Source organism: Taudactylus pleione, unplaced genomic scaffold (genome assembly GCF_031769625.1).
Source record: "Taudactylus pleione unplaced genomic scaffold, aTauple2 ptg000117l, whole genome shotgun sequence".
Taxonomy (NCBI): domain Eukaryota; kingdom Metazoa; phylum Chordata; class Amphibia; order Anura; family Myobatrachidae; genus Taudactylus; species Taudactylus pleione.
The window spans coordinates 3,415,463-3,439,233 of NW_028284519.1; the positions used below are offsets into that span (position 1 = coordinate 3,415,463).

The 23,771-nt window shown below is 41.5% G+C and overlaps 1 long non-coding RNA gene across 1 annotated transcript; it reads left to right on the forward strand.

The window, feature by feature from the left end:
• Window positions 1-1,760: 1,760 nt before the first annotated feature.
• On the forward strand, window positions 1,761-23,708 carry LOC148524264 (uncharacterized). The gene is made up of 3 exons (XR_015878361.1): window positions 1,761-1,989; window positions 22,541-22,640; window positions 22,772-23,708. It is a non-coding gene; the product is annotated as an uncharacterized LOC148524264 (long non-coding RNA).
• Window positions 23,709-23,771: the final 63 nt, after the last annotated feature.

Sequence of the window (23,771 nt, forward strand, 5' to 3'; positions counted from 1 at the left end):
GGGTTATCTTAATTGGAGAGTTGAACACCAATGTTTGGCTTGAATGCTTGATCATGCTTGTCATGTCTGTTTTTTTATGCTGCCACCAAAATATTTTTATACTGGTCAAAACAAAATGACATTTAATTTGTCATCACTGTTGTCTATGTTTTAATTTCTTTATCTTTTTGTATAGTGTTGTTTTTCATGCAGGTAACATTTTAGGCAACACATAGGATACCCCATTAGTGAGTAGAAATATTATGATAAAGTTCATCTACAAACAATTGTCTAGGAATTAGTGAACTAGGGGCCCCATTTAACAACAATCCTTATTACCAATGGCATATGTTGTTAAGTATTGCAGTGATACTAACAAATATGCTGTTGGTATATAAAATTACTTCATCAGGACTTGGCAGCTGGCGTCCTTTCACTTACCTGTAAGATGGAGGTCCCAGCATTCCTGCAGCTATATGGCAGCTAAACAGTGCTCCAGAGTTCGGACCTGCTCTGACTCAGCACTTTTCCCTCCAGTTATGTGCACTGGGCGCAGCCATCTTGAATTAGGTCAGCTGACCATCAAACAACTGCACCCAGTCATGTGATCCATGCTACCATTCCCAGTGCGGCAAGTGGTATAAAAGGACTTCCTGGTGCACTCACAATTTGCCAGTGCAAACGTAAGACATACCATGCGTACAGTGGCTCCAGCTTCCAAGGTGTTCCCTGAAGAATCTGCTCCTGATCCTATTGACCCATGGAGCACCATTTCCAGCTTAGTTAACCCCTGCAGCATAACCAGTCCCAGCCTGGTGTCCAAGTTAGCTGGTCCCAGTTTGGTACTCGAGCATAACCAGTCTCAGCCTGGTATACCAGCATAACCAGTCCCAGCCTGGTGTCCAACAGTCCTAGCTCAGAGTACTATTAAGCTTGTCCCAGCCTGGCATACCAGCATTACTGGTCCCAGTCTGGTGTCCAATTTGACTGGTCCTAGCCCAGTGCCCTAGTTAGCCGGTCCCAGCCCGGAATACTGGCATTACCAGTTCCAGTCCGGAATATCATGTCAGGCAGTCTTCTACCAGTACCATCTATAGTCCACACCTCATGCAAAGGAGCTATATGTGCCTGGCCAGCTTCCTGCATATGGCATTCATTCCAGAACTAGTCCCCACATCTTCCCTGGGAGCACAAGAATGGGAACTAGTACTAACTCAGAAACTAGAGATGTATATCATATTCCCACTGTTAATGTTATAAGAACTGCACCTTTTCATGTAAAGATATTCCATTTAAATCATCCCAATTTACTTTATCTTCTATTTATAATTATTTTTGGTTTAATGTATTTTATTTTATTTATTATACCATTCCGTTTAAACTAACAAGCAGCATGCTCCATATCAACCGTTATTATTTTCAAACCTAGTCTGTTTAAAAGCTCTTTAGCAAGTTAAATAGTACATTCCAATTAACATACTGTATTAGAGTCACTATCTGTCATTCAACAATAAACATTATCCACATTATCCACAATATAAATATCAAACTCATAATGAATCTTCTTCACGCAACAAAATGCAAAAGCCCATTAGCCTTTATGCATATTTAAATGAAGTAAATGGAGACCGTGTTAATTGGCAGCACACACCCCTATGACGTCACATGTTGACAAATAAATACCGCCCTCAGCAAGAAGACGCCCACTCAACTCCCTAAGGAAGGCCGCACGGCCGACACGCGTAGGAGATCCAGACACTCCAGTGAGTAGCTAACAGAAACATCAGAACGGCAACAAGTCTCCTCCCTCACAAGGTGAGTAGAGCGCGCAGATTCCTCCGGAACCCCGCTCCCATCCAGACTTTGCTATCTCGCGATAGCACTGTGCTGGCTGTGGAGTAGAGATTCGGAGGAGACAGCGGTGACCAGGCTGGTGAGCGCGAGACGTGCGCTCACCGGAATAAGGTCCGGAGCCACAGGAAGAAGACAGAAGGTAGAAGACTACAGCAGGTGAGGCCTCACCAAAAGACTTTGTACATAATAAAAAACTTGCAGACATTTGACTTAAAACTTTTGAACACTACAACCCTTACTCTGGGGGTGAAGGACGCCTCACAACCCAGCCAGTCTCCATGGTTACATCACAAAGTGTTCAGTAATTTTATTCACACCACTCAGTACTTTCTATCTCCCCATCCTTCCCCCCCCTAGCATTTATACAGAGCATTTCAATAAAATTAATGTGTAACATATGCAAACACCGATGAGCACTGTGACTCAATAAAGGGGATTTGTTACATAAAGCTTTTTCTGTTCTCCATTCATTTGAATACTAATTTAGTGATTCAGCACAGACAGGAAGTGAGAGTCAGGCGCAGACCTTCTGCATATGTAATGTATGCACCCTCTACATTATTACCCTAGAAGAATAAGGGATTTTCTTCTTTTAGGTCTTGCTGCCAACAAATAGAGCCCTTATCCAAGTGAGCGCCTGTGACACAAGTTTTTGCTTCCTAGTACTAACCCATGAACATCATATTTGGAGGCACCTACTATCAGTGATCCAGTTTTTTTCTAGACGACACGGAGAGACGGTTACTATTATACTTCATAAGTGGAATAGCAAATGGAGTGGCGGGTTGGGTATGAAATACTCATGGCTTAAAAGCTGCCAGTTCAAATCCTGACCCTGGAAGCCCGACAGCAGAAAATCCTGATGCTGGCTGGTAATTATAGTAAACCCTCCCCTCTCCCCCCCAACCCTAACCCTCCCTTGGAGGTGCCTAACCCTAAGACTCCGGGTGTGGTGCCTAACCCTAAGTGCCACTCGTGGTGCCTATCCCTAACCCCCCTCCCCGCACCCTAAACCTAACCCTCCCAGGGGGGTACCTAACCCTAAGTCCCCTCAGGGGTGCCTAAACCTACCCACCCCTGCTGCTAACAGTTCCTGACGTCCGGCTTAAGTTTGGTATGCTGGGCATCTGGATTTTGGCATGGGGCTAATGATAGGCATTGGTATCTAGATGCCTATCTTTAGTCCCATGCTGGGCTTTCAGTGTCGGGATTCTGGCCGCCGACATCCTGACTACATCTCAGAGTGGCTGATATTGGATATATGAACTATTAGGATTTGATAGACTGATATATCTAGCAGCTGCTATTTGTTGATTGGGTGATCCCTATATTTAATATACAACACTATTACTGATTATAGGTTATCAGATTGTGATATACCGCTATTTTTTATTGACAATTGTCATATTGCAATTTTATTTGTTTACTCCCTGGAGTTATTTCTATGCATGTATTTTTTATTATTAAATGATTTATGTACTCGCACTTGTGGTACATATTAGTGTAATAAGTGCCACCTGGTTTTTGCTTTGTTCTTTGTAAGTTTAGAGAGACGACAACACTCTCTCTTGGTGAGCAGCTCAATTTTAAACTAATAGGAACTAAGTGTTATTTGGCGACGCAGACTAATTTTCTTTCTTAGTTGTTTACACATTTCAAAACAAGGCCACTTTGTTATATGAGCATTCACAATTTGATCATAATATATGCACTTAGATATTTTAGATACACTGTATATTGTATTTTAATTTTATGGATTCAAATACACAAATACATGTGTCCTCAAGTTGTGTTAAATATAGGGATGTGCGCCAGACCATTTTTGCTGGATTTGGATTTGGTTCTGATTCGTCGTCCGGCTTTGGATTTGGATTTGCCAAACCTGCCGTGACTGGCTTTGGATTTAGTTTTTTTTTACAAAAATGTACAAAAAAAAGCCAAAATCGCATAATTTGGGCTATTTTTTGTTCCCAGAGTATCATTAACCCAATAACATTAATTTCCAGTCATTTACAGTCAATTTAGACCACCTCACAGCTCCCAATATTGTTTTCGCCATTATTGGCCAAAGGCTGCAGTGAGCTGGCTGGTTACTCAGCGACAGACACTGCAGTTTAAATCACATCTATGAAACATTGACACTCACTACTGAGTCACAGTACTTGTGTGTTATTGATACACAGAGGGCTATGGCCCAAGGAGTTATGGTGCTTGTATACACAGAGGACTGTGGCCCACGGAGTCATGTGCTTATATACACAGAGAGCTATTGCCCAAGGAGTCACGGTGCTTGTATACACAGAGGGCTACGGCCCAAGGAGTCACAGTGCTTGTATACACAGAGGGCTACGGCTCAAGGAGTCATGGTGCTTGTATACACAGAGGGCTATTGCCCAAGGAGTCATGGTGCTTATACGCACAGATGGTTATTGCCCAAGGAGTCAAGGTGCTTATACACACAGAGGGCTGTTGCTCAATTGAGTCACGGTGCTTGTATACACAGTGGGGTACAGCACCAAAAAATATATATATATTTTTTTAAATTTCTTTGAAGTTTTTTTAACTTTTTAAACTTTTGTTTTTGTACACACAGCCACTTGTGAGTCTCGACACTTTAATCAACAGACATCAGGGTGCAGTGTGCCCCCTATACACAGTCACTTTGCCAGCACAGCCACTTGTGAAGGTGCGTACACACTATGCGGTATCGTGAGCAATTTCCCTTGAACTCTCCCTGGCACTCCAGGACACGATGTGCAGCAAAGCTGCATGATGTGTCACAAGATCTATTGTGCACGATCTAAAGATTTGCTGATCTTTAGATCGTGTAGGATAGCAGACAGATGCTTGCACAGATCAGGGATATCCATGATGCATGCATCTGTCTGCAAAAAAATAAATACAGATGCACAGATGGGATCAGTGAAACCCGTCTGTGCTGCTGTGTTTAAAAAATTAAAACCTGTGTAAAAAAAAAATAAAAAAAAAATGGTGTGACTCCTCCCCCAAAAGAGCAACCAGCCCCGAGCATTTGTGACCCAAAGCTGGTTGTGCAAAATACGGGGGACAAATGACATAGGGGTCCCCCATACTTAAGAACAACCAGCACCGGGTTAGTCAGAACCAGTCCTGGTTGCCAAAATACGGGGGACAAATGACGTAGGGGTCCCCCGTACTTTGAGCAACCAGCACTGGGCTCTGATCCGGTCCTGGCTTTGAAAATACAGGGGGAAATAATGCGTAGGGTTCCCCTGTATTATCCAGAGCCAGATCTGGACTTTTTCTAGCGGGGGGCTAATGCCACAGCCAGGGGAGCCCTATCACCAGGCCCCCCAGCCGCAGCATCAGCCCTGACCACTAGTCAGTCCATGCCAGGGATCCCAGGGGAGCTGATAGCCCAGGGCTTTCCCATCATCCCTGGGTGGTGGGTTGATAGTGTAAATGTAGTGCATTTGAATTAGTATTAAATATTGTCTTTTGCTGTTGAACTGCAGGTCCCAGCAAGCCTTCCCTGCATGCTGGTACTTGGAGATATATCAATGTTAGTAGTGTCATTTTGTTTAATGAATTGGAGAACCGAAGTTGCTAAAAGTTAGCACTGTAAGCATACTAGGAGCCATACTCAATATGGGAGCAAAAAGTCCATGCTGAACTTTTTCCTCCACATCGAGGTTTGAGTGGGGATAAAGTATCGGGCACGTGCCCGCTTATCCCCGTATTCAATTTAAAAGGTGCGGACGCGGCACCCGGCGAAAAACTAACTTGCGTAAAGTCCTGTAAATTTTCGGGAATTGATCCTGGCATACCCCAAAATATGTCCTGACATGGGGAATCACTATGGGTACCCCCGATTTGGCCTTATTCATATTGTCGGGGTTTTTAAATAGCAGCGGCAGGTGCATAAAAGCTGCTATGAAGATGTGATGAAGAATAGCACTTTGCTTTTTTGTGGGGGAAAAATAACTATTCCCATCAAGTTTGAGGTACATCAAAATGGGCGCAAGCTTATTTTTAAGTCTCTAAAGTAATTTTTAAAAATTCTGCAAAAATGCACCTGCCGCTACCACCAGCATTGAAGAAAACACCTGCAGCAAATTTGGAAAACCCTGTGTAAGTAATTTAGCTACTTTAGAAGTTTGTCCCCAATTTTTTTTTTTCACCCCCAAAATTAAAGTGAATTTTTGGGGTGTTCCAATTTTTTTTTTTTTACTTTTTTTGACAGTTTATTTTAGATGACACTCCCAGGGGTGCAGGCTATTTTTTTTAAGCCTGCACCCCTAAACTCCAATTCTGCACTTTTTTTCGCCATGTAAAACATAGTGAAAACTTATGCCAGTTTTACTACAAAGACTTTTCGCACCGGCGATAAATTTTTGTAATTGTTGTAATTGAAAACGGGGATAATTGAAATAGGTTAAAATGACATAATCGGTGATAAATTATCGCCGATAATGGCTTTTCGCAGCCAATTTGAATACTGCCCTAGATGTTTTACAATACAAGAAACATGTTTGATGTTCTAATTAGAGATGTGCGCCGACCCCCGTGTTTTGGATCTGGATCTCCACTGGTTTTGGATCTGTATTGGTTTTGCCAAAACCTCACCTCTGTGTTTTGTTTTTGTGTTTTGGTTTTGGATCTGGATTTTTTCTTAAAAAATAAAAAAACAGCTAAAATCACATAAAATGGGCCTTTTTTTGTTCCTACAGTATTAATAACCTCAATAACATTTATTTCCACTCGTTTCCAGTCAATTTTGACCACCTCACAGCACACAAGGGGACCAGGAAGTATGCTTTCCAAAAATAAATAAACAAATGACTTAAATAATGCTTTGCAAATCTTCTATAAACTGGCATTTCCGAACCTGTAGAGGGACATAAAAAAAAACATAGTTCAAAGTGCCGTTGTTCCCTCTGTCCACTTAACCATATGAGATATATTGTGAACAAGTGGAACTGAGCAGCAAATGCAACATTTCATACCTAAGGTTTAAATATTACGTTGTGTGGCTGCGCCATGCCTGCTTGATGGCATATTTTTTTTCATCCCAGAAGGGGACCAAAAATAAATCTTCTGTTCGGTAACAGAATTTTTCCAACCTGTAAAGGGACATTAAAAAAAAAACAGAGTTAGCTAGTGGCCTTCAAATTGCCATTCTTCCCACTGTCTTGGACTGGAGCAACCATGGCGACTGAATTAGTGTCATAAGGAAGAGGAGACTGCAAACTGGGTGTCATGTTATGAGTTGGTCATATGGGGTATGTTGCTGTTAAGGGATCAGGCTGGTTATCAGTGGACACATTATAGTTTTTGTTATTCTGGGTTTCCATCTCCTGAAGGGTGTTTATCAACAGACAGAGACTACCTACCTATCAGCTCAGGCATAGACAGTTCCTGAGGAACAGAGCTCTGTTCTCTGGACGGAAGCCAAATAGGTGGGAGCCCCTGTTCCAAGTCCAACATTTGAAGCTCTTATTATCTCCACATCATCTATGATAGAAGAAAAAAAATGTCATTGGGGACATCTAGCTCCTCTTTCTGTACCCTGCTTACCCTTTTTGGACAGTAAGTCCAGCATGGATGGTTTGGAAGAAGAAGGCCTAGCAACAAATGGGGATGGTCTTTATCAAGACCCGGTCCCCCCAGTGGGTGTAGTCTGGGAGGTATTGGTTGGCATGCAGGCAGCTGAATAAAAAGGCCTCCATGTTGTCTGTGCTTACTATTCCGTATTTCAGTTTGCATTCAGGTAGGAATAAACTAGAGGGCTACAGAACACAGTGACAGAATCACTGGATGTCTTAGTGCATTCAGGCCAAATACGATCCTTGAATTCCCAGACAGATTCCGGACAGATGAATCCTTTGCTTGTAATAATCTTTGGCTATAATACCCACCTTTGCCAGGAATTACCAGACACTTTGAAGGCTGTAACTTTGAACTGCTTTATAGAAAACATGTGAATGAAACCTTTCCACACTGCAGAACATGATGGAGAAATCCCTTGAAGTTCAGCACCTAGAGCATCTTTTTTTCATGTTCTCTGAGGCCTCTCCTGACTGTGAAGAAAGATTCTCCACACTGTAGTCTTCCATTGTGACTTTTTAATGGTGATTTCTATGTTGTCCACTGGCTGAGATCCATCTCATCTGAGGGTTGTGTTTTCCCCATGCAAATGAGACAATTCACATCCAGAAAGTGACTTATGTTTAGCTGTGGTGTCAGTCTCTCTTTTGGCTGAATTAGGCTTTAGTTTTTTTTACAAATATTTAGTTTTTTAGAGCATATAACTTTATAAGCTGTTAGGATAACATTTCTGCTATGTTTAAGATTAAAAAAATACTTTTTGTAACCCAGTAACTTAAAAAAAAAGTTTTCATTGCAGTATTCATGCAGCCCCTTGACAGACAGCAGCACAGCAGCCCTGCGCAGCTATGCCGATGACAAGTGTGGCTGACACGCACACAAAAAAAATTGTTTATTTATTATTTTGGGCAACAGCCCCTCGACGGACAGGAGCACAGCACCCATGCACAGCTATGCCGATGACAGTGACAGCCAGGTGTAAAATTGATCATAAATTAATTTAAAAACAATTCATTGGGTGCAGCCCTTGGCTGTTAAATTGATCATAAATTAATTTAAAAACAATTCATTGGGTGCATCCCTTGGCTGTTAAATTGATCATAAATTAATTTAAAAATAAATCATTGGTTCCTAAACCAACCATAACATTAATTTAAAATGTCAGGCAGCAATGTCCCAACCAGCACATAATGAAAAGGAAAAAGGTGCAAAATGGAATAGTCCTTGGTCCCTCCCACCCACCCTTATGTTGTATACGAAACAGGGCAGTTTAACAAACCAATCATTTCAGTAGCAAGGAATGCCAATTGTGGCTGAAATGATTGGTTTGTTTGGACCCCCATAAAACAAGCTGCCAATGTGCTTTGGACATGGAAAAGAAAATAATCCCCTACACAAACTGGCTTTACATTACAAATCATCCTCGTCCTCATCATCCCCATCAGTGTGTACATTCTCTTCTCCACACAATATTAATTCACCCCCGCTGGATTCCACCATAGGCGCCTCTGTCATATTTTGATGTATTGTTGGTCGAGGTCCTCCTCGTGGAATTTGTCATTCATTTTAATGAACATCATCTTTTCCACATTTTTAGGAAGTAACCTCCTACGCTGATCACTGACAAGGTTGCCAGCTGCACTGAAATACACACTGGAGGATGGGCAACTTAAGTAATGCAAAGCCAGTTTGTGTATGGGACTCCAAATTGCCTCTTTTTCCTGCCAGTACTGAAAGGGACTGTCTGACATGTCTATTAGGATGTTATCTCTGAAATAGTCCTCCACCATTCTGTGAATGGAGACCGTATCACACATAGTCATGGTAGAAGACATGTCACTAGTAGGCAGTTCTCTCAGGCCCAACCAGATGTCATTTTTTGGTGACTGATCTGCATGACCAGCAGGCATTCTGTAAGGAAAATTGAGTTTTTTCCTGGCAGCTGTTGAAACTGAAGGATGAGATGAAGGTGTTTCACATGCGGCTGCAGCTGACAATTTTTTGGCCAACAGTTCTTTGCATAGTTTTAGATTTTGGTCTTTTGGAAAAAAACCTCAAAAGGTAGGACTTAAACCTAGGATCCAGAATGTTGGCCAAAATATATTTTTCAGATTTCAATAGATTGACGACCCTTGGATGCTGGTGAAGTGAATCAAGGGCTTGATCCACCAGTCCAACATACTTCGCTCCATTTCAGCTCCTCCTTCAGTTTCTCCAGCTGTTTTTGCAAAAGTCTGATGAGGGGAATGACCTGACGCAAGCTGGCAGTGTCTGAACTAACTTCACGTGTGGCAAGTTCAAAGGGTTTGAGAGCCTTGCACAACACAGAAATTATTCTCCACTGCATTTGCATAAGGTGCATTCCCCCTCCATGGCTTATGTCATAGTCCGCTGTATAGGCCTGGATGACCTTTTGCTGTTCCTCCATCCGCTGAAGCATATAGAGGGTAGAATTCCACTGAGTTACTACCTCTTGCTTCAGCTGATGGAAGGGCAAATATAACTGTACCTGCTGGTCATGCAATCTTTGACAAGTGGTCACCGAATGTCTAAAATGTCCGGATATTTTGCTTGCCACCGAGAGCATCTCCTGCACGCTCCTGTCATTTTTTAAAAAATGTTGTACCACCAAATTAATTGTGTGAGCAAAACATGAAACGTGTTGGAATTCATCCAGATGTAATGCTCTCACAATATTGGTGGCATTGTCCAAAATCACAAATCCTGAGGAGAGTCCAAGTGGGCTAAGCCATTTAGCAATGATATCCCTGAGTTTTTCTAAGAGGTTCTCAGCGGTATGCCTCTTAGTGAAACCAGTTATACAAAGAGTAGCCTGCCTCTGTATCAGATGTCTTTTGGGAGATGTTGCTGCTGCTGTTGCTGTTGTAGGCAATACACCTACCCAGTGGGCTGTCACAGTCATGTAATCCTTAGTTTGCCCTGTCCCACTTGTCCACATATCAGTGGTCAAGTGGACAGTGGGTACAACGGCATTTCTGAGGACATTAATAAGGTTTTTTTTAATGTCCTTGTACAGATTTGGAATTGCTCTTCTAGCGAAGTGGAATGTAGAAGGGATCTGGTAGCAAGGACACAGGACCTGAATTAACTGTTGAAAACCCACTGCAGTAATGGCAGATACTGGACGCACATCTAATACCAGCATAGCTGTTATGGCATCAGTAATCCGCTGTGCAACAGTGTGATTGCTGTCATACTTGTTTGCCCTTGCAAAAGATTGTTTAACAGTTAATTGCTTTTTGGAGGATACGTTACAAGTTGTCTTACTCCTGGTCCCCTTCTGGGATGAAGATCCACTGACAGCAACAGCAGCAGCAGCAGCAACAGGCGTAGTCATCAAGGATAGGAGAGGAGTCAATCATGTTTGGAATACCAGCATTGGATGCAGCAGGACTACTCCTGATGACGAATGAGGATGTTGATGATGCAGGTGTTGGTGTTGGAGATCGAAGGCGCTTGGATCTCACAGAAAGGGAGCAGGTAGGTGACACTGGACTTGTTACGTTTTGGAACTTGGCGACGTACACTGTGATATTTGATGAATGCGCTCCAAGTGATGTAACAAGGAGGAGGTTCCTAGGTGGTTTAGGTCCCTCCCTCTACTCACTCTTGCATAGCAATGGGCACATATGGCTTGACAAGTGTTGTCCGGATCAGGATGGAAATAATTCCACACATGAGAAGTAGATTATTTTGTCTTTTGTCCCGGCATGACAACAATGGGCTTTGGCTTTTTCAAACCATGGGCAACAGCTGTTGCCTTACTTACACAAAGGACATCCTCGGCATCAACATCCTCATCACCAACACCAACATCCTCATCATCCTTAGCACCTTCATCCACCAAAATATCCTCCTCCATGTGCAATTCCACAGAATCATCCTCAATGACTACGTGTGCAAGATGTTGACTGCCCTTCCCCACATTTACAAAGGGCACACAAATGTTGGAACTTGGAGGATCCTCCAGTACACTAGTATTTAGGTTGGGCTCACACATGGCAACCGCGGACACACTTGCACTCTCCTCGGGGATTTGTGATTTCGATTTCTCACGGCACACAGTTGGTTTTTCCGGAGCTGTCTTAACAACTTTCACATTTTTAATTGGACCACCACCACTACTACTACAAGCAGAAGGCATATCCGAATCAGCAGTCTTCTTCATAAAGTAAGAAGGTCAAGGCCTTAATCTTTCCTTGCCACTTCGTGTAGTGAATGGCATATTGCCAATTTTTTGTTTATCTAAAGGCAAATATCCTTTAAAAAATTTTGTCTTCATTTCAGTAAAACCTGCTTTACTATTACTACCATATCGATGGCGTGACTTAAGCCCTGGGGCATGGGCCTTCCTAGAGGTCGAGGAAGTTGACGGCCTTCCACTGCTGCCGGCAGCTGCAACATGTGGTTCTTGGCCTTGCTCTCCTGTCATGTAACAGCCCTCCATATTTTTCTGCAGTCTAGAAGCAGTGTCACAATCACCAATAGTGTAGCCAAGGTGCGGTTACAAAATTAACACACGTGCAGTCATGCGCACACACAAAAATATTAGAAAAAACGACAAATGATTTATATTTTTTGTCAGCTCCAGAAGAACTTGTCCCCAGAGTAATTATTGATCACAACTGGAGTCTGGCAGCACAAGGTTGCAACTTGCGTTGCTGGCTGGATCTTGTCCACTAATGGGGTTAATCCGAAAACCCACCCACACAAACAGATAAAAAATATGACATTTTACTTGTATTTTTTTTTTAAGAATGATTGGATCTGTTAGCACAAGGTTGCAACTTGCGTTGCTGGCTGGATCTTGTCCACTAATGGGGTTAATCCGAAAACCCACCCACACAAACAGATAAAAAATATGACATTTTACTTGTATTTTTTTTTTAAGAATGATTGGATCTGTTAGCACAAGGTTGCAACTTGCATTAGTTTCTGGATCTTGTCCACTACTACGGTTAAGCTGAAAACCCATCCACACAAACAAGAAAAAAATATGACACTTTCATTATTTTTTTTTTTTTGATTGAACACAACTGTAGTCGCTTGATCTTGTGTGCTAATGTGGGAAGCCTAACACCCACGCACACAAACAAGAAAAAAATATATAAGATAATGAAACTTGTATTGTTTTTTTGATCGAACGTGACTGTAGTCGCTGGATCTTGTGCGCTAATGTGGTTAAGCCTAACACCCATGTACACACAGAAGAAAAAAATATATAAGACAGTGACACTTTTATTATTATTATTTTTTTTAATAATGACTGGAGTTGGGCAGCACAAGGTTGCAAGTGCAACGTGCGTTGCTGGCTGGCTCTTGTGCGGTACTGTGGTTAAGCCTAACACGCATGCACACACAGAAAAATATAAAAAGACACTTTTTTATTTTTTGACTTTTCTTTTTTTTTTGAGTCCAGAACTTGGGCCCAGAGATGGACACAGCACAAGCCCAGGACACAGCAAACAGTCCAGATGGATCACCAGACAGCACCGTGACCAGAGACCAGAATGGATCAGCATAGACAGCACAGTGATAGTGATTAGTGACAGCAATGACCAGAGACCAGAATGGATCAGCAGACAGCACAATGACAGTGACAGCACCGTGACCAGAGACCAGAATGGATCAGCAGTCACCAGCCCAGGACACAGCAGATAGCACCAGTACTCTCCCAGCCCTACTCTACCCACCCTCCCTGTTCACTTTACACAGCCGGAGTGAAATGGCATCTGTCGCGTGGTCCATTGATCATAGAGATGAAAGCTTGCGAACCGCGAGATTTCCTTCTCTATGGTTTTGCCTCGGTTTCGAGAACCAAGTAAGGCGGGAACCTCTGAGCCTGCTTGGATTCGACTCGGTTATGCTAAATTCGGGTGGCCTCGGTTTTCTGAGATCCAAACCTGCTCATCTCTAGTTCTAATGCATTTTCTTAAAATATAAATCACATACTAAAAATAAAACATATATTTTTATTAGTCAATGGCAAACCATCAGATATATTTAAACATGTTATTAATCAATTAAATAAAATTAAAATCTCAATATATAATAGATTACATGCCATTAGAATGTGCTGATGAGGCCAGGCCCTCAATTAGCTCAAAACAAACTGCTGTTTGCGAACAAGGAACTCTAAATACATTTTAAATTACAATTTAATTATGGAAGAACATAACTATGATTACTCTAAATCAACCTATAGGAAATTTGTATTGAATAACCCTAGTCACCTAATTATATAGCTCATGAAAATGCAACAGATTTTCACAACTATTGCCCAGTTGAGTTTTGTGCTAATCAAGGTGAAAACGTGTAGTTGATACATGATTTCTGTAGTTCCCAAAATGATTTGCAGACAGATGTGCAGCCTATATTACAGCATTGTCATGTCCCAAGGTTGTGGATGGTCAATGGAAAGAAACACAGTGGGACAGATGCAGAGGTGGACCCCGTGTCGATGCTGCACGCAGTTTGCCAATGTTTGAAGTCTGCACATGGGCCTGAGTTGCACAGTGCACACTTCCCAATGGTTACTGCCAGGAGACACAGAATGGATGTAGATGTAAGAGGTGTACATTTCAGTGGGCATTCCTGGGCGGTAACGTGGGTGGTTAGGGTGACATGGGCATGTCACTGACAGCTACTGCGTCTAAAGACAAAGTAGCTCTGACACAGGATGCCGTGTAAAATATTTTTAAACCTCCTTTTTGATCTAATAGAGTCCAAATGGAAAACATAAATCTCAAATTAATCCTCATAAGGTACATCTAGACTAGAAATGACTGGTGCTATATGATGGGAGCCACTGGCTCACTGGAGGTAACAAGTGTTTTCTCATGTAGGAAAGTAAACGGCTGCTGTGGAGCTCCAGGCTTCAACCGTCTCAACTCTTTTGGTTAAAGAAAGATCAAGATAAGTTTCTCCCATTGAAGAAGCTTGCTTCTGCACCGTGGCAGGAGGACCCTATGCCTGTGGTTTCCCTGTTACCAAAGGATGCAGGGCATGCCTTCCGTGCATTCCCTGCCAGTCTGCCTCTCAGCACCGAGGTGCTGTGACTGCCTGAGGATTTAGTCTCCGTACAAAAAAAAAAATATATATATATATATATATATATATATATATATATAATCTTTATACAGTGCCGGCCCCCAAAGGACCCCTGTCCAGATACCACTGTAGGAACAGCCCCCATTGAAAATAATAATAAATCAGCAGCTTTCCAATGAAAGAATAGGGTACTCACCACCAATTTGCTTGCTTTAAATGTTAAGTGTAAATTGGTATTATATAGTCTGCAAACATTTGGAGAATATCTACACTGAATTGCAATCCTGGTTTGATAAAATTAATAATAATCATATTTATATAGCGCTTTTCTCCCGTAGGACTCAAAGTCACTTTACAGACATCAGAAAACATGGTACATTGGCCCTGATTCAGAGCCGGACGCTCTGAATCAGGGCCCACCTCCATAAATATGGAGCGTCATCCTGGACGCTCGTATAGCTGTGGGTCACCACCCACAGCATATACGAGCGTGCAGGGTGATGGTCGCGATGGTCTTGACCACCGCGGCCATCGCCACTGCGAGCAGAAGCCTGTGGTTGAGTTTCTCAACCGCAAGGCCAGGAGTGATTTTGGCTCTATCAGAGCCAAAATCACTCCCACTGACATCACTAGTGATGTCAGTGGGGCCGGCTTCTGACGGTAGGCGTTCCCTTGGGAATGCCTCCGTCTGGGAGGCATGCCCCCGGCACGCCCACCAAAGGGGGCGTGCTGTCAATCAACATCGACAGCACGCCCCCTTTGATCAGACACTCCGAGCGAAGGAAAGTCCTTCGCTCGGCGCGTCTCGCGAATGCGCACGACGGAGCTCCCTCCGTCGTGCGCATGCGCAGAGCAGACCATCGACCCACTTGCGAGCGGACAGCCGCTCGTGAGTGGGTCTGATTCAGGCCCATTGTTTTTTTGGATTTGGTATTGCCAAAAATTGAAAACCACACACAGATAATTAAAAACAACAGAGACCTAAGGGTAAATTTACTAAATTGAGACTTTTTAGAAGTGGGAATGTTGCCCATAGCAACCAATTAGATTCTAGCTAGTTTCCTCTAGAAGGTGCTTTTTAAATGTAAATTATAATCTGATTGGTTGCTATGAGCAAAATTTCCATTTCTAAAAACTCTCACTTTAGTAAATATAACCCCTAGAAAGCACAATAAGCATATTGCAGGGTTGGTGCAGACATTTTTCGAAATAATTTCCATGGGTTATATATTCTACCCACGAAAGATACCAGATGAGGCAGCCATCTTGGGCGCACTACGTAGGATTACCCTGGGTGGAATAAGTGCCTAGAAATGCCTAGAAGAAATGACAATTTAATGCTAAAATTAGGGTCCCACCATAATCAACAGGTCCATGTATTTTTCATCACATCCGTGAGTGTACCAGGTGAGGCAGCCATGTTGGGCGCACTACAAAGGTTTCACTGACTCCCTACAAGTATCCCTGATGTGGAGTAGAACTCTGCTATATGCAGAAAGCCGTAATACGAATACCTTGCTTACCACACTGGCACCACCTATGCAAAAGATTCACTAACAATTGTGCAGGTTCAGCAATAAGATTCCCATGCAGTTAATCTGTTGCCCCCTGCTTCTAGCAATTAACACACTTATTGCATAACCTCTATCCCAATTGTGCAGGCTCAGTGACACAGATGACCACTCAGTTAGCTGAGACCGCCTCCTGCTTCTGGAAATTAACAATAGATGTAGCGTCACCCTAGCAGACTAATAATCTCTTCAAAGACTAGGTTTCGGAGCATATATGAAATAAACTAATTTAGAATACTTTATTTACAATGCTTAAAAAGGAATGTTACAAAGAAAAAATGGTTACAAAGTTACATACATGTATAGTAATTAAAAAAAGGAAGACTTCCAAATTAACGCTCAGCTAATTTGTAGGAACGGTAGAAAATTTAAGGAATGTAAGTTAACTTCAACTCAACATTGATCCCTCAGTTTTAACCCAGAACAATGGACTCCAATATCTTTTAAAAGTAGAGCATCACACCTGGACATACAGATAATCAGGTCCAGGAAACTTCCAACTAACGTCTGATAAATTGATAGAATTCATTTGTCCATCTTTACAGGATATAATGAGGAGAGCAAGTAGGAAAGAAGGGTGTGTTTCTTCCTTCGATTTGAATTTAAGAGGGAATAATCAGAGCTCTGTTAGGTTCATTATAGAGTTCAAACTATTGTTACAGTTAAGATTTTGGCTTGGATTATGGCTGTCTCCCTTGGCCCTGTCTTTTTGAGCTAAAGAAAACTGCCTCAACCTAAAATGTCCAAGAAAGGCAATATGTTGGGATTGTGAGGATTGGCAATAATTTGTGTTTAGTAAGAGTGATGTTAGTGAATAATGATGGGTACTTAAAGTGAGGAGGGTGTAGATGGGGAGAACTGGGTTTGTAGTGTGAGTAAAAGTGAGGTGATGAAAAGTGAGGAGAGGTGAGAGGCAGTGAACATGTAGGGATCAGGTGATGATTGGGCTCAGATTGCAAACATGAGGCTGGTGATGAAAAAGGTAACTGGTAATAAAGAAGCTAGTAAAGTGGTAGTCCAGACGTGACGTGATAGAAGGCAGCCAGTAGTAAAGAAGCTAGTAAAGTAGTAGTCCGGGGGTGAGAAGGTATCCTGTTATTCCCCATTAGATCTCCTGGTGTGGCTCGTATAATTCTTTTTAATACATTTTTTGGGTTTGTCTGGGTGCTATTAAAGCACATATACTGCTTATAACATACTCTGAAATTATTTCTTATTATAACTAAAATGTGCTAATTCTTAGTAAACTTAAGCACCCTAATCATATTTTACCAAATTAAACTTAACTTTAAATGTCTGATGGAGTTGACTGTGCAGGAGAAACACGTAGTATACTGGAAATGATAGATAGTAGTTAATGATAATAACAGTAGTTACTTTAAATGCAATCAGCTGACCCCTGGTTGTAATAGGCAATGCTGTGGCAGTGATTAGTAAGTGTATATGACTGTCTTAATGCAGGGATCCTTCAAACTACTATTTTAACAAGTCCCCATGTACTAATAAATACTGTACTCATAGGGAGCACTAAAAAGTTGGCACTGATTCAATATATTGATATAGTTTGCAAAGCATATAATATTTAGAAACTCCAATGGCAAATAACTAAAAATGTGGTATACTGTATAATATTACACATTTAATCCTAATAGCACCTCATATTTTATTTAAAAAGTTCCCTTAGTAGTGAGTTGATTTTTATTCAACCATATAAACACAATGGAGATCATTTTGAATCGGACACTGCTGCACCTGCATTAAAAGCATCATTTGGACTTGCGCTAGCCCCATGCTAGGTGCAAAATCTCCATCAGGGTATGGTCTCCATGGTACGAGATCAAGTGTCTGAGGGGTCTATTTACTAAGCAGTGTTAGGAAAAGTGAAGAGTGAAAAGTGATAAGGTGCCAGCCAATCAGCTCCCAACTGTCATTTTTCAAACACAGCCTGTGAGATGGCAGTTAGGAGCTGATTGGCTGGCACCTTATCACTTTTCACTCTTTACTTTTCACTTCTAACACTGCTTAGTAAATAGACCCTTGAGTCTGAAACCACTCCTGCAACACGGCCATGACACTCCAATAACACGCCCATGACACTCCCATAGCACACCCATAAGAAGGGATATCGCCATCAGTCTGCATAGTAACGTCCAATACATTCCAGAGTCTGTGGGGTTCAATCGGTCCTGCAACTCTGTGCTTACACACCGTGGGACATTTGCGCCATCCAAATTTTTAAGGACTTGAACACATGAACAGTCACAAAAAATCGCCAGCTATGTGAACATCTGCATTGAGTCAGAATGAGCTCCAATATGTGGTATATCTAATAATCTCATATAGACACAAAATGAATCAAACAATAACATTTGCTTCTGAAGAATTAGCAAAAAATATAAATGCATAAAACTTTGCTGTAATTACCATAGTAATTATTTCTCTGGTTACTTCTTATACAATACATCACCATCTATCAAATAGGAAATTAATAAAAATAGCCTGAAGAAAATTCCTAAACAAATGGCTCTTCCCACATAGTAACCAGTCAGTATCCAAGTGTATTCCTATGACAGTGCCCCATAGTGAACTCTCGTTAGCGTTGGTACTTTGTAAGAGGTAGTTTTGCATCACCTATATGCAGGGGCAAAGCTTGGGGGTTTGGAGGAGCATGTTCCCAGGTGCCAAAGGGGTACACCATCAGGGGACTAGGGATCATAGTTAGATTAAATAATGGTGATATTCAGCAGCACCACTCACACAGCTAAGTTACGCACTCCTGACCCTTTGACATAATGTGCAGACTCAGTATGTATTGGCTGTTCACACCATCCCTGTACAGTATCCTGGGAAGAAAGAGGCAGGGACAGTGACTCTGTATGAGGAGCCTGACTGGACTGCACTGCATCAACATTTAATTCCAACATCAGCTGGCACCTGCGGTCATAGTTAGATATATAAATTGATGGCACAGGTAGTGAGAGCCATGATGTGTCAGTGAGGGCTATGAGGGGGGAGTTAGAGCCATTAGAGGCAATGAGAGACATGAGGGGGCAGTAAGGGAGATATGGAGGGGGCAGTAAGGGTGATATGGAAGGGGAAGTGAAAGAAACATGGATGGGGCAATGAGAGAGATATAAATGGGATGGGTACAGGATGCCAGCGCTCAGAATCCCAGCTGTCAAAATCCAGATGTAGGCATCCTGACAGGGTTAGGATACTGACACCTGTCAGTAGGTATCCTAACCTTCCTCGTCTCCCTACTCTAACCCTCCCTCCCTGGTGCCTGAACCTAACCTCCCCCAGTGCCTAAACCTAACCTCCCCCTCCCCGCACCCTAAACATAGCTCTCCACCTGTAGTGCCTATCCATAATTCTCACCTTAGTGCCTAACCGTAACCCCTAACCCTTTCCCCAACCCTGCTACTTAACTTCAGGATGCCGACACCGTGATTCTGACAGGTGTTCCGATTCTGGAGCAGGTATTGTAAGCGCCACTATCCCCTATGTTGGGATACTGAATGTATCCTGAATGGGACAATGAGAGAGATATGAAGGTGCCATAAGAGATGTGTAGAGACAGTTAGAGCAATTTGAAGGGGCAGTGATTGAGATATGATTGGAGCAGCTAGAGCGATATGGAAGGGGCAGTGAGAGCTATGGATGGGCAGTGAAAGATATATGGAGATTTATGTAGTTATGAAGGGCCAGTTACAGATATTAAGGAAGAGAAAAATGAGTGACATATGCGGGCATGAGGCTGACTGCTGTCACAGGACACCATGTTCAGAGTAGGGATGTGCGCCGACCCCCGTGTTTTGGTTTTGGGTCTGTATCTCTTTCGTGTTTTGGATCTGAATTTGGTTCTGGCAAAACTGCCCTTGCGTGTTTTGGTTTTGGATCTGTATTTTTAGATATAGCTAAAATCACATAATTTGGGCATGTTTTTGTTCCTACCATATTATTAACCTCAATAGCATCAATTTCCACTAGTTTCCAGTTAATTTTCACAACCTCATAGCTCACAATTTTGGTTTCATTTAGTTTAGGCCCATAATTTGCACCAAACTAGCTGGCTTACTTAGCTAAGTGGCAGCAGTGGGCACCACAAACATGTGGCAGGTCAACTTCAAACATGGCACATAAGGAAACATATGATTTCATTAATCAAGAGGCCTGAGGGAGATCGATTAGGGAAGTAGTTGAAGGGAGGGAAAGAAAGAGTTGATTCATAGTTAATTTAATTAAAATTTTTGATTCCAAAGCAAATTTATGAGGAAGGGAGTTGGGGAGTCATTTCCATCCAAGGGTTTCTGATTCCATCCAGGGGCAGGGGCTGCTGTGTCCAATGAGGGGTGCTCTGTACATCCAAGGGTGCCCAGTGTATAAAAAAATAAAAGCTGATAATAATATAATTAATAAAGAAATAATATACGTATTTTTTGTGCTGTAACCCAGTATTTATTTTATTTTTTTACTGTGACGCTGCCTGTCAGACCGCAGTGTAATATTCATACATATTGTTTGTGACACTAAGTGGTAGCGCATAAATATTGGACACAGTAAGTGAAAAACGCAGTGTATTCGTAAAAAATATTGTGACACCGTAGGTGGAAAACGCAGAGTATTAGTTAAAAATATTGTGACACTATAAGTGGAAAACGCAGTGTTTTCGTAAAAAATATTGACACTTAGTGGAAACGCAGTGTATTCGTAAAAATATTGTGACACTAACGGGAAAACAGTGTATTAATAATGTGACACTGTAAATGAAAAACAGTGTATTCGTAAAAAATATTGACACTGTTAGTGGACCGCAGTGTATTTGTAAAAAATATTTTGACACTGTAAGCGGAAAACGCAGTGTTTTCATTAAAAAAAATTGACACTTAGTGGAAACGCAGTGTATTCGTAAAAAAAATTGTGACACTGTAACGGGAAAACACAGTGTATTAATAATGTGACACTGTGTGAAAAACACAGTGTTTTCATAAAAAATATTGATACTGTTAGTGGAAAACGCAGTGTATTTGTAAAAAATATTGTGACACTAAGTGGAAAATGCAGTGCATTCGTAAAAAATATTGACACTAAGTGGAACGCAGTGTATTTGTAAAAAATCTTGTGACACTAAGTGGAAAACGCAGTGTGTTCTTAAAAATCTTGTGAAACTGTAAGTGGAAACTTCACAATATTACAATTTAATAACACAAAGTTAGCAATAAAAAAAAATTAACTTTTCACTTCTTTTCTCAATCATGGATAAATTATAAGTCTACACGCCAACTACAAGACCACAACAAAGTGCTAAATAACGTGCATAATATATTAAACATAATGACATCACAAATGTCTCAGCTGAGATTCACATAAATATATTTTCAAAAGGTGAAAATAGAGGATATAGTTTAAAACATGGAATAAAGCAGCTAAAATGGCGTTCTCTGATATAGTGTCCCTACTCCCTACCTATGGCACCTCTACCTGAATTTCAGCAAGTCAGAGGGGCAACTCCATGCAACCGTATTCCAGAGTGCAGCTTCTCCTCCTGTAGCCCAGGTCAGATGTGTAGGGGGTGTGGTGATATGGACTTAAATGGAGCTCACATCCACTAAAGTGGACAATGGAGAACAGCTGTAATTTATATACAACACAGGATGGGATGATGATATAGGCTTGGTTGCTGGTATAATCTGGGGTGATGGTATAGGCTTGGGGTAATGATATAAACTGGGGTTATAGGCTAGGGTGATGCCTGGGCATAAGACCAGAAAACCCACATCTTGGGTATGAAATTATTTTAACCCAAATATGGTAAAGATGTTAAGGCATCTTTACCATTTGTAAAGCCAAAATTAGTAGAGATAGGGACCTTAACCATCTAGGAACCTCCACCTTGTTACGTCATCTGCAGCACATCCATCAAAAATGTTTTTGCAACATTCTGAAACTTTGGCTAAAAAAGTAACAACAATCAGTCCAGAGTCAGCTAGCTCCCTTGATCTCGAAATGTTGGACATAATTTGGATAATTTGTACCTGATATTAGTCATTGTGATAGCTTAGAAGGATGTAAAAACATATAACCTCTTAAGGAACATCAAACCTTTTAACTAATGGACCATGGAATTACCGGGGTTATGACAACAGCTTTTATGGTGACCTATAACTAGATTGTTTATACTGTACCATGAGGCCCCTGCAAGAGACGATCCTCCACGCCTATTCCACATAAACTTGCAGTAATTTATTCAGAAGAGTAAATTAGTCATAAGACTTCTAACATAATTTTGTGTACATTTTAAAGTTAATCTATGTTTTTTTTTTCCATTTCTAATTTTTATTTTCCCTTATAAAAAGTCAAACCAGGAACCTCATCTGCATGCACTAACCTTTAGGTCAGAGAAAGTGCACCACTCCTGTTGTTTGATGACGTGCTCTGGATTCCTTGAATGGAAAATCAACCCTATTACTCTATTTCAGGACCAAGGATTACCCTGGGATATGATGATAGTTTGTATTGCCTCCTGCCAGAGATGGCCCACTACGCCTATTCTACAAAAGGCTGCAATAAATGAAGTAGGTGAGTAAAACTCACAAGAACTCTTTTGTTTATTTTAAAATACATTAATGTCTAATCTCTTTCTTTTTCCTTCCCATTATATTATTTTCATTTATTTGCCACCTTTGTCAAACCCAAAACCTCATCTGCAGGCACTTAACTTGAGACCAGAGAGATTGGACAAATCTGACGTATGATGACATGATCTGCTTTCTTTGAATTGAAAATCAACCCTGATCCCTGAATTTCTGGACCATGGAATACCCGGCTATATTACTGCAGCTTGCATGGCAACCTATCGCACAGCGCCTCCTTCCAGAGATGACCCTCCATGCCTATTCCACATAAGGCTGCAGTAAATGAAATAGATGAGTAAAACTCACACAAGACCTCTTGCGTTTATTTTAAAATACATAAATCTCTAATCTCTTTCTTTTTCATTCCCATTATGTTTTTATTTTATTTATTTGCCACCTTTGTCAAACCCAAAACATCATCTGCAGGCACTTAACTTGAGGCAAGAGAGAGTGGACCACATATGATGTATGACAACGTGATCTGCTTTCTTTGAATGGAAAATCAACCCTGATCACTGAATTTCTGGATCATAGAATACCCGGCTATATGACGACAGCTTGTATGGCAACCTATCGCATGGGTAAAAGGGTAAAATTCAAGTTTTAGAATCACTTACAAATCATGCCCTCAGTATTAGTGCCCCTTACAAGGCATGCTAACTGTATTAGTGCCCCTTACACATTATGCCCACTTTAGTAGTGCTCTTATGTTGTTTATCTCATAATAGTACTGCCCCATTTACATTCTGCCCATAGTTATATTGCCCCTTACATGACATGTCCAGAGTAGGAGTGATGCTTACACATTAGGCACACAGTAGTAGTGCTCCTTACAAGTTATGTCCTCATAAGTACTGCCCCATACACATTTTGCCCACAGTAGTAGTGCTTCTTACACACAATGTCCACAGTTAGGCTTCCACCTACCTGAGCCTATCTGTATTTTGCTGGCAGTGGCCGGGGCATGGCGCCCCCCTCTATTCTGTGCCCTGTGTATGAATATATATATATATATATATATATATATATATAATTACAATCCTAAACTATATTCCCAGTTCCGAAGGTGGCCCCT